We start from the raw sequence: 12,534 nt of genomic DNA, 5'->3' as shown, positions 1-12,534 counted from the left end.
GGAATCCCCTAAACCGGACACATTTGGGACCGGAGGAAATGTCCATTTTAGAGGGGTTTCCGGTGTACAAAGATTTTACCCATAAGGAAATTTTATGCCGCATATTGTATTGTCTGACTGTTAGTACAAGTACATGGATCAGTAAAGGAACAAACAACATGGATAACAAGAAAGCTTGTCAATGTCATTTATCTAATTTACAAAAAAAAATTCAGTGTCACACAGGATAATATGATTGCCGCTTTTAAATCATTTAAACATGGAATGTTCACGATTCTCTGTCTAAATTTCCAAAAAATGAATCCATTGTTAACTGCATCTGATTACGAAGTTCTTTAACTATTTACCTTTTGGTTAGATTTTTAGACTTTTTGCTTCAGTACCGATAGAACAATGAGTAATTAGTCGATGCACGTTTCTCACCACTGATTGGGATTTCACAGCTGCATGGTTACAGTTTTAATTTTAATCACGTTTAAGAAGGTGTAATTTGATTTTATCAGCAAGCTTAAAACTTTCACGTCTGGTATAACGAGGTCAATTTCTTAGTCAGTAAGTGATTCCGGACTCAAAAAAACCGTCCGGTTTCCGGAAGTTAGGGGTTCCGGTTAACTGAGGTTAAAAATAGAGAAAATGTATATCAGAGATTTTACGGCCGAAAAAAAGGTTTGGTAAAGAGAGGATTCCGGTTTAATGAGGCGCCACTTTAGAGGAGTTCCACTGTATCAGAAAAGGGTTCATGACGATCACAATGACTATCCACCTGCTCCTAAGACACTTATGATCACTAAAGATGAGAAGCTGATTCCTAATCTGAATGATAAGAAGAGATACGTAGTTGATCACTAACACTCATGTTGTATGAAAGCCTCGGTCCGAGAATCAAAAAGATTTATATATAGGGGAATAAGCGTCAAGGAAGAGCCTTAGCTGAAGATATATATATTTATGTATATATATATATATATATATATATATATATATACACACGAAGTTGCACGCAATGAATGAACTCGAAAAAGATTCCTTCATGTTGGTGAACAACACAGTCTTTGGAAAAACTATGGAACACATCAGGAATCGTGTAGATGTGAAGTTAGTCAGTGATAGAAAGTAAGCATTGAAACTTGCAGCAAAATCCAACTTTAAGCATCGCACGATATTCAATGGAAATTGGGAAGCAATTCATATGAACTGACTGGTGTTTGATAAACACTTCTATTGTGGAATAAGCATCCTCGATAACGGCAAGACATTGGTGTATGACTTCCACTATAACTACATCAAGAAGAAGTATGGAGAGTGTGCCAAGCTTCTATCCACAAACTCTAACATTTTGATGTGTGAGATTGAAACTGAAGGCTTCTTCGAGGATCTAAGCGGTAATGTGCCACACCAGTAACTACCCTGACGATCACGTGTCAGGGATCTGAACCAGTTGCAACAAGAAGGTCGAAGGAAAGATGAAAGATATAGCTGGTGGAAAGATTATTGAAGAGTTTGTTGGATTGAGACCAAAACTCTACAGCTATGAGATGTTTGAGGGAAAAGAGGAGAAGAAGTATAAAGGGATTAAGAAGACCTAAAGAGGATGTTTTAAGGAAAAGAAGAGAAGTGTAAAGGGACGTGGTTTCATGCTACTCTGGTTTTAAGATTTAATGAATGTAACCGACAGGTTACAATTCATAGACCCAACATTTTGGACACTCCTGTCTAGTGCCTTCATCAGGGGTGATCTAAACGCTGCAAAAAGAGGTCCTTTATACGCTCACTAATAGCTGCCCTTTTTTTCTAACAAGGTGTAAATAGTAGTCAGGAAGTAAGCCGCCATTATCATGGTTTAAAGGAGCGTGGGCAGAGTTAATATGCCAGGCTAACCAACCCAATTGTATGCTTGGTTAGGCATGTGTGCTCTGACATCGCTGAATTTTCCATTTTGCAGAAGAAAAACGCTTTTTAATGCTCTTTCAAACGTGTACCAAAGTGTACCAAAGTCGTGTAAATTTAGTTGTGTGGTGTGACACGTGCTCCCGTCACATGTACTTGCATGAATTCAGAAATGAAATTCCCAGAGCTCGAAAAAATAAAAGTATATCTTGAAGTCAATCCACATTCTACTTTAAATAAACTTATTTTATTTTACCTTTGTAAAGTCTGATTGCAGGATTGTTTTCGAGGTAGAATCCTTCAATCAGGCTAATGTAAACAACGTCGCCATGAAAAGTAAACAAATATAGCAAAAAAGCACGTATTCTTTCCTTGCCGGTGAAGTCTCGCAGTTGTTTTTTCTTGTTACTTGATCGATTTTTTGGAGCGGCAACTTAAAACTATGGCTGCCCTATTGTCTTGTTCGTTCTCTTCACATTCCAATAGCACTTGTGATTTTTCAGCGAGGTTTCCAGGGAAGAATGAATTCTTTCCTTTGTCTTCCTGTACGAGGGATATTAAATCTCATTTGCGACAACTGAAAGTTGCTCAAACATCTGTTAGGTCGGAAAAAGACCTCATTTTAGCTAGAGTGGGATTCTTTGATGAGATGGGGAACGATATGACAGTGTGTCCGAAGCATCGCGCTGCGCTAGGAACCTGATAGAAACCAAGTCTCAAATGTTACCATCCTCTGCATGGCAATAAGCAACAAAAACCAGAAAGAGGAGCAAGCCCACAGATGTGTAAAGAGATTAAAGAGAAATGGAGAGTTCTTGTTCCCGTCGGTGCAGGTATGGTGTTGTTTTCATTTTTTGCTGTTTGGAATCATGTTTCTTGTAGAACCAGATAGACACCAGTGGTATTCCTTGTTCTTCTGCCAGAGAATTAGGCAATTAGGATAGGCAATCAACAGAATTTGTAAGTAGTTCATTTCGCAGGTCAATATGACGATAACTGCTCATAGTCTGGGAGCAAATGTGGTCCCGTGTGAAGTTCGTGCTGAAAGCAAGCACCTAGTGTAAAAGTGTTCATTAGGACCTACTAAACATGAAAAGTTTTGGTGCCAGCTTTGCAACTTGCTCAGACGGCTTTTAAGGGGGGTTAAATTCTGATCCATGAAATCTAGCATGGAAACGAGGCTAAAACACATAATTCCTCATAACTTTGTTAATAACAGACGAAAATACACCAGACTTGCTCACATGATTGGGCATGATCCTCCCTGTTGGTTTATGTTAATTAACATAGGTCACGTGAACTTACGCATGAAAGCGAGGCTGAAACACATAATTTACTATAAATTTGTCAAAAAAATCCTTATCATGTCAAACTTGCTCACCTTAGTCAGTTAGACATCTTGCATCGATTGGTGCCACTTTTTAGTGTCACGTGACCCCATACATGGAAACGAGGCTGGATATATCTGGTAGCATCGTGTAGGATGGCATTTGTCCTGCCAAATGTATTAACAACTACTTGGCAGATACATATCTGGTTATCCGATTTCAGATATAAAAACTTCAACTAATCATTGTCCTATGGCCCATAGCACAGGGACAAGACGGATAAAGCAAATACTGCGGAGGCTCCATTTGAGAATTTATCTTGTACACATAATCAATAATTTTGCCAACTTACGATACTGGTTCCATGTATTCATTTTCGCATGTATATTGGAACAAGGGCAGAAAATGAAAATAGCGACCACTGCTGTTTTATATATACAGTCATGAAAGTCTTACTGAATATCTATATACATTGTTCTGTTGTCCATTCCTATGGAATTTCCTGTTCGACTTCGTCTTCATCATACTCATCATCACTTTCAGCATACTCGTTCTGGCAATCTTCAAAGCACAGAAAGAGATCAGTACAGACAAGTCCGGCTTTTTGACACTGACAACGGTTGTTAGAGCAACGGGACTTGGCGCACTTGCATCGGACAAGCTGTATAATTGCCTCTGGAGCTTGTGGAAGATTTTTCATGACTGGTACCCACTTTCCATCTTCATCTTGCCATCCATAGCCTTCTGGTGAGGGCAACACTGGGTTTGCTACATGATCGTTGTTCCAAACAAGAAGCTGGTAGTGCGCTCTCAGTATGGCTTGATGGAGAGCAGTTTGTGTGGGCGGCAACCTCTCAGACTCAGCTTGATTTTTCTTAAAGAGGGACCATCTGAGGGCTTTGATAGTTTTGATGTCTGTCTTTAGTTGGTACATCCGACAAACCAGCTGTTCCACTCCACTTCTTGTGCCGTCATCTGGCTGTTCCCCACAACCGAGGTTAGCAAGAGCTTGCAAGATAGGAGTGCTGGTGTTATCAAACTCATCCTAACAAATGGCTTTTCCCTTTCCAGAGAAACTCCCAGTAACATCTGCTCCGGTCAACGCATGAAATGCTGACAGCGCAGCCGTCTTAGTGGGCCCAAGGGCGTCTGCGATTGACTTCAAGTTGATAACTCTACGACTACTGCCGGTTCCAGTAACAAAGCAAGGGTTGGAGCACAAATCTGGATACCGTCGGAGAGCCAAAACAAGAACATCAGTGTCAGGAGAATATATAGATAGTTGGGTAGCACCTTGAGCAGAGGCATCCAGAGCATGTAAAATAATCTTCGTGTCGGCTTCTTCTTGTGTACTTCGTAAATGCCTGACGTCTCTATGCGTTGCCACACATTCCGTTCCCCATGCCACAACGACTTGTCTCCCATTGCGAAATAGGATTGTAGAAATCGCTCATAATAAAGTCATATAAGCCACACGAAATACATTATCATTGCAGCTTTTTAGCTTTTATTTTTTTCATTCAAATTCTATACATACAGCATTAATATGCATTACCATGAGTCAACGTTATTGTCCTGGATGATGTGTTCACCTCTGGCGTGTTTTGCAATCCAGCCTCATTTCCATGTATGGGGTCACGTGACACTACAAAGTAGCACCAATCGATGCAAGATGTCTAACTGACTAAGGTGAGCAAGTTTAGCATGATAAGGATTTTTTTTGACAAATTTATAGTAAATTATGTGTTTCAGCCTCGCTTTCATGCGTAAGGTCACGTGACCTATGTAAATCAGCATAAACCAACAGGGAGGATCATGCCCAATCATGTGAGCAAGTCTGGTGTATTTTTGTCTGTTATTAACAAAGTTATGAGGAATTATGTGTTTTAGCCTCGTTTTCACGCTGGATTTCATGGGTCAGAATTTAACCCCCCCCCCTTAAAAGTCGTCTGACCAAGTGGCAAAGCTGGCACCAAAACTTTTCATGTTTAGTAGGACCTAATGAACACTTTTACACTAGGTGCTTGCTTTCAGCACGAACTTCACACGGGACCTTATTTTATGACATTTGCTCCCAGACTGTCACTTCTTGTGACAGAAAAGCTTCAACAGGAAACTGAGAAAAAAATTTTTGACCATTTACTTTGCACACAAGGTAAAAGGTAGTCGATAACTTTCGACTTTAAAACAGGTTCAATTTCTGCGTTGGCTATACGAACTTGCTTTTTTGGTCCTAAGGGAGCTACGTCACGATATTTTGAGTCATTTTTACAGTCGTAAAGAGTTGCCTTTAGATAGAATGAAACCTTGAAATGATCGTTTTAAAGGGCAGAAAGATACTAAAGATGCAAAAACGGAACAAAGATCGCTATTCGTTAAGAATGGTGAATATAAACAAGGATTGCAAATGACGAACTTGGAAAAAAAACTAGGCAAGTATAAGATCGCAGCTAACGACAATGATTTTGTAAGAGGGGTTTCTTTTTGTTGTAAATCTACTATTTGCAATCGATATAAAAAGACATAATACCGACTAACTTATGAAGTTGGACCCCTTCTCCTTTTCCCTTTTAAAATATATTTTAATGTTTCTGCTACGAACTATGACAGGTATTTGCAAATTACGCCGCAGCGAACATAGTGCTGCTCTCGTCGTTGAACCCGCATCACCAGAGCTTCAGCCCTCTCCTGATCCTATTGTAGTGTAGTCAGCGAGCCTGGACCTAGTCTTTCATCACTCCGAGAACAGTCTAGTGAGATAAATTTTCTTCTTTGCATTTTTGCTCGGTTTCTTAAAGAAAGGGAAAACGAACGCACTTAGTATATTATTTTTTTTGCGTAATGTACATTTTTTAAAACTCTATAGGCAATACCCAACCCACAACTCCCGGCAGGGGCAGATGATGTAAGTTCTGAGGCACCTTCATACGCCGCACAAGAGGTCGGTCCTGGGGTAATATCAACTCTGCAACTTCCAGTGGGGTCAGATGATGCAAGTTCATAGGCCTTTTTCGTCCGCTTCACAGGAATCAGTACCTGAGGTCGAAACGTCGCTAGAATGGCAGCCAACTCCTCAAGTACAGCATAGGTTTCACTTTCTGAATAATGTCCTCCGGAACTCTGCGGACGGAAGAGTAAGTCCCATTCGATCTCAGCTTTGTACAGATGTTTTGAATTTGTCCTCTTCCTCAAGTCGCTACTGCAAACGTAAAGCAGTGCAAGCAGTACAGACGGTACTGGAGACAATTGCGCCACAGCAGTCCACTTGGCTTTTCAATCGGGTTGTTGAGAGGTACAGCAGTGGAAGGGATGGCAACAGGCCAGATAATCAACTTCTTGGAAGACTCATAAACCTCTATGAAGAGGCAAATTCATGGTATGCCAGACAGCAGATACTCTCTATTTTTGTTTGTGACCACTCGAAGTCTGAATTATCGACCTGAATTCTGGGTCTTACAAAATGGAGAATTGACGAAGCAAGAAAACACGCTTTTCTTAACGAGCCTGGTCAACAAATAGAACCACCACAGATCAAGCAAAGTAGACTGCACCCAGCAAAGGTAGACCACTTTCTTGATTTTGTTTCTAGTCCGTCTTTTTTGGAAGATGTCGCGTACAGAACAAAAAAGTTGAAACTTTCCGATGGTGACACACTGGAAATTCCTAATGTGGTGAGAAATGTGATGGCACCGAGACTTGTCCAACTGTACACATCGTACTGTTCCGAGACTGGATTTCAACCTTTAGGTCGATCGACGCTGTTTAACATACTGAAGGTAAGCAGTTTTGGAAATAGAAGAAAGTCTCTCGATGCGTAATTAAGGCATTTCCATTGATGATCCTTATCAATTACTAAACAAACCGACTTTGCTCTGCCTACATTTTAACATTGTATCTACACCATTAAGGTACCTTAGTCCTAAACTCTGGAGTAACATCACTACTAGTAAGGAGATCGATGTACAAATCGCTGCCTATGATCGATGTTAAGATATAAAGAAAAGAGATACTGCATCAAACATGTTATTATTTCACACTTATGTCTCATTGCATGCATGTAGTCACTAGGTAGTTGTCCCCTACCAAGGGCACCTCGTGCGAGATAGTTTTAGACACAAGTAAAGTTCATCATCCTATTTGTGTGATGCACCTACAAAAATAAGATAGATAAACTAACAGGCATGACATGCGTCAAACGTTGCAGTTGACTTTTTTTTTTTCAAAAGGTATGCGCGGCTTCTAAAAAGAAATCACTTACAGGGCTGGACAGCATTCAAACTGATGATGTGTGTGCCTTTGCTACATTAGTAGAAACAGCAGAAAGGTTATGCTCACTCGGTAAGTAAAATCGTTGAAATTAGCAAATGCTAAAGAAAGAGCAACTTACGAGACCGTAACATTGTTAATGAATTTCCTGGTAATAAAAGGTTTGAAAAATACTTTATTCCCATGTTATGCGCGTAGATGAAAGTTTTTATATCAGTTGTATAGCATATAGAACTGCATATATAAACTGTCAAGGTTTTTAAAAAAATATATATATATATCCTTTTTTTAGGTCTACAAGAAGAAGGAACGAAAGATATGAAACGCCGCTTGAAAAGTGTGAGGCAGTATTTAAAGAACGATTACAAAATCCACTCAGCAAGGAGAGTCCTTGTCCTGACCACTACCGACAATTTGCCTTGAGTAGTTCCGAACCAGAGTTCCACGGAAGCTGTGCACATCACCACACGGTCAACTGTGATCGTTGCAAGGATCTTAAGAATGTAATAGCAGACCTTCAGTTGGTATTTGACTCACAAGAAGTCAAATTCAGGTGATCATATCTGTTTACAGTTGATACCATCTCGTTTCCTCACAACCTTCGTTTTGTTCTCGAATTACATGGAAAGAGTATGCAACTGAAGTCCACAATATGTAACTAGCAGTCAAAGATGACGTGAAAAATAACTGTCAATCTCAGCATCATATTACAAAGGCTGGAACGCTTTTTTTTTCATCTTCTTAAACTTTTATGAAATGCTTGAGAACTGAACCCAGCTATTTACCAACTTGTTTTCAACTGGAACCATGAAATGAATTTACCAAACAATATGCAAGTTTTCAAATCTTAAAAGAAAGCATATCATCTAAGTTATAATGTTATACGTCTTTTAGCAGTAAAGACCAGCTGGAAGAGTTACAGTACGATGTGGATAACGCAATTCCTGATATTGATGGATGGAAAGCGCATATCCTCAGGGCGGCTCACCTGGATACTGCAAAAAGAGCGGTTATCGAGAACCTGGCCAATAACCAAGTACTTATCATCATGGACTGGGCTATGAAATTTCTCCCAATCGGTTACCGGGAAACACAACGAGATTGGTTTGGGAAGAAAGGAAAGTCATGGCATGTTTCTGTTGCTGTCAAAAAGGGGGATGACGGAGAAATTGAGGTAGAGTTTCAGTTGCATCTGGGTGTAATGTAACTAAGGTCGACGTCTAGAAAAAAGAAAACCTACAGCTGATTTATGATTAGTGTTCATCACGCGAGCGTAACAGAAAGAGTGATAAACTAGTATATTAGTCATCAGACTAACTTAGATCAACGCAATAAAGTGAAAGCGATACCGCAACCAAGATATCTGTAAACGTTATATCTGTGAAGAAGACATTGGCCAGAAAAAGTTGATTTACACATTTTACGCAATTTCTGGAAGTAAAAATGTTGGTAAACCGGAAATGCAAGTACAGGTTTTCAACAAATTCCCTATTGCGTAGGTGTTTCATAATATAGAGCTTTACCTCAACATTGGCTGTAAGCCTAATGGTGACAATACTAATTAGGTAATACAATCCCGTTTTTTCTCTAGACAAGAAGCTGTATCCAACTTTTCGACAAATGCACCCAAAACTGGTTTGCAGTGGCATCAATTCTGGAAAGTACGGTTGTGGCTTTTAAGGCCAGTTATTCCAACCTCAGTGAAGATTTCTTGCCATCCGATAACGCTGGGTGCTACCACAATGCGTATCTTATTCTGTCATTGCCAAGTCTTGGTGAGCGTGTCGGAATCAGAATCTTCCGCTATGACTTCAGCAATCGCCAAACCGGTGGAGATGTTTGTGACCACCGTAAAGCCACTCTTAAAAGTCACATGCGGCGATTTATAAACGAGGGAAATGACATAAACACCGCCAATGACATGAAGGTTGCAATTGAATCGTATGGTGGGGTAAAGGGCTGTTATGCCACTGTAGCAGAAATCCAAGATTCTTTTTAAAGTATGACGAAACATAGCATGACTGGAATTCAAGCACTGAACAATTCCTTGTTCGAGTCAGCTGGACTGGGAGCTTGGAATGCATACAATGTGGGCACCGGCAGGTTTTTTTCGCCGGCACCTTTTCAGAAGTATGGTACTCCACGAGGTCCCACGGGTATCAAAGAACTTCAGCCATTTAGCCAACCGTTGCAAGATGTCGGCACGTTTCGTGCAGGAGCAACGGAGGCCCAGGTTGTCAAACCATCAGCGCCAACGGAGGTGCACATAATTCAATCAGACGAAGCAGAGTCAGCAACGCAATCGGTCGCCTCCCAAAGTGTCAAAGTCTACAAGGAATTTAGAGGCCTAGAGAAACATCTTGATGTTGGACGCCACCTAAACAAGTTAGAAAGAGAATCGGACTATGACAGCATTATGGCAAAGTGGGCAGATACCTGTAAAACTGTTACAGAAGACTATGTCCAAGGTGAAGTTGCTGGTGCACCGGAAGTGACAGAATCCCCATCAGTATTAGCTGACAATCCATCACTGGAGGAGGGTTGGGCAATGAAAAAATCAAAGAAGTCAATCCGATTTTCCGAACGCGTTCGCTCTTATTTGCAGGAAACATTCTTCCAAGGAGAAGAAACCGGTGTTAAAGCAAATCCCGCTGATATTGCATGTAAAATGAGGAGTCAAAGATCTTCAAATGGAGTTAAATTGTTTTTTTTAAAGGAAGAATGACTTTCAACACATCAAGTTGCAAGATATTTCAGCATGCTCTCAGCCCTTAACAAGAGTGGTGTCCTAAAGCGAAATGTAAATGCTTCCCAGAAGGAGGAAGAGGACCTTGATTATATCAGCGAAGTAGAAGCAATGGAGACAAGATTCCAAATAAGAAGGGAACTAGAACTTTAATCTAAAACGTGTATTTTATGTATAATTGCGAAGTAATCTCTATTTAATTGTAAATAACCTGCAGAAGTTACTCATGAATACCGTGAGGTTAAAGTACTGTCTATAATATCTGGAGAGGAGCCTGGCAAAACAGTGGAAAGCAAAACCCTCTACATTTGAGTACCACAACGCTACTAGCAACCCCTTGCCACATAACATATATAGCAATGCGAATTCAATTGTAACTGCAATGAAACGTGGAAATAAGCTTAGCACTTATGTCCATTAAATACATATAAGAGGCCGGCTCCAGTCCTAACGTGAATAATTATGAGCAAGACTACTACTATGGGATACTCCACGAACACTTACCAAAACAATATCAACTACAAATATCAAAATAACCGGGGTATCTTTCAATCAATCTTATAGACTTGAGAAGCTCTTTCCCTACTTATTAAAATTTTTTGTAACAACTGAAGTATTTTGTAATAAGTTTTCAGTTACTTCGTTAGCACCTCTGGTCTTATGGAGCGAAGATAAATAATTTACCGTGAAATAGTATCTAACAGTAAGTGCTTAGTAGTCAAAACTAGATAAAAGAAAACAATAAAATAGTGCGTAATACTAACTAATAGAGCAGTAACTACAGTTCAATGGGTCTAGTAAAATCACTCTAGTTGCCACATCATAGTTGAATAGAAATAGAGAAAATTATGATGAATACAAGCAAAAAGTGGCAAGGAAACTGACTACGTGCTTTCTTTTATCTTTGTTTACTTTTCAAGTGTATAGATTAATCTGATTTCAGAAAAATACTCATGCAATCAGATTTTAGTACAGTAAACAAAAATGACTTGAACTTAAGTCGAACAAGGATTGCCTGTCGAAGAGGGACTTTTATTTTTTCGAGCTCAGTGAATTGTATTTCTGAATTCATGCATTGAAGTACATGTAACAGAAACACGTGCCACGCCACACACACTAAATTCACATAACGGCTGTTTTTTCTTCGGTAAGGAAATTACTTTAAGCGCGCTCCATGTTTGAAAATAAATTTAAGAAATATGAAAGGAAAAAATTGTGCAAAAATATATTTGGCATACTTTACTTTCAGCTGTTGACTTTCAGTATATAAACAAGAATCGTTGTTATTAGACTTACTAGTAACTGTCAGTGAATTGTGTCAATATCTACGAATTAGTACAATTAATTCAACGCCATAGCTATACAACTAAACATCTTTTCATATTTTTAGAGCCGAAAAACAAAACATTTGGCGTCACATATACCATTACACGATTCGATTCGGCTCCTTAACCAGCAGCTTGTGGTCACAAAGTGCTTAAATCAACTTTGCCTGTCAGGCACTTCGGAGGAATGTGATCACGAATATTTCACATAGGCCAAAAATTTTTTTCGTCAGAAACATAGCACATTGATTGGGTTTTACTGTGATCACATGTTGATCGACATGTAACGTTGCCCATTGGAGATATTTCCAATTAAAAAAGCCTAATTTTCGGTCTCTTAAAATTGTCGCGTGACATGGTTAATTATGAAATGCTCTCGATTGGCGAGAATTATTTCAAATCAATCCAACTTCGAACCTTCCATTGCTTAAGGTTTAAAGAATTGTCGGATAAAATGAGATTAAAAAAATCCACCACATTCTATCGGTGTGGGACATCTTCTTTGAAAGTACAATTTTAGGACTAATTTTGGGGTTTTATGCATTGGATTTGATGTGAAAGCCCTTGTACCCCAAGGATTAACCGAGAGCCCAAAACACTTTGTACTCTTGAATAACTTTATGACCTTAATCATCTATGAAAGTTTAAGAGAAAACGGTGAGATGGCATGTGTCACGCCTGCCTGGTCCTCTCGTGGACAGACTCTTAAATAGTCAAAGCAGCTAAGTCAGTTTAATTTCATTTTAATTTTTGTCAGAGCCCCAATTGATAGCAGTGCTTAAGGCATCTGAATGGGCTTCCCTGAGTAAATGAAGGTCTTCTTCTAACCGAATTCCTCGAAGTAGTTAAAATAGTCAAACTATTTAAATGGTTCGACTAGTTAAATAGTCAAATCAGCCAAGACGGTCAGACTGCACAGATTGCAAAATCTTTGTTAATTGCTTGAAGAAGTTGATATGGTCAAACTAGCTGATATTGCTCA

At 39.5% G+C, this 12,534-nt stretch overlaps 1 pseudogene; it reads left to right on the top strand.

The window, feature by feature from the left end:
* The first annotated feature begins 5,818 nt into the window (after positions 1–5,818).
* LOC149050477 (uncharacterized) lies at positions 5,819–10,355 on the top strand (annotated as a pseudogene).
* The last annotated feature ends 2,179 nt before the right edge of the window (positions 10,356–12,534 follow it).

The sequence above is a fragment of the Pocillopora damicornis genome, chromosome 2 (genome assembly GCF_964200805.1).
Source record: "Pocillopora damicornis chromosome 2, jaPocDami1.2, whole genome shotgun sequence".
In the NCBI taxonomy this organism is placed as follows: Eukaryota; Metazoa; Cnidaria; class Anthozoa; order Scleractinia; family Pocilloporidae; genus Pocillopora; species Pocillopora damicornis.
This window is presented reverse-complemented; position numbering and strand designations above follow the sequence as displayed.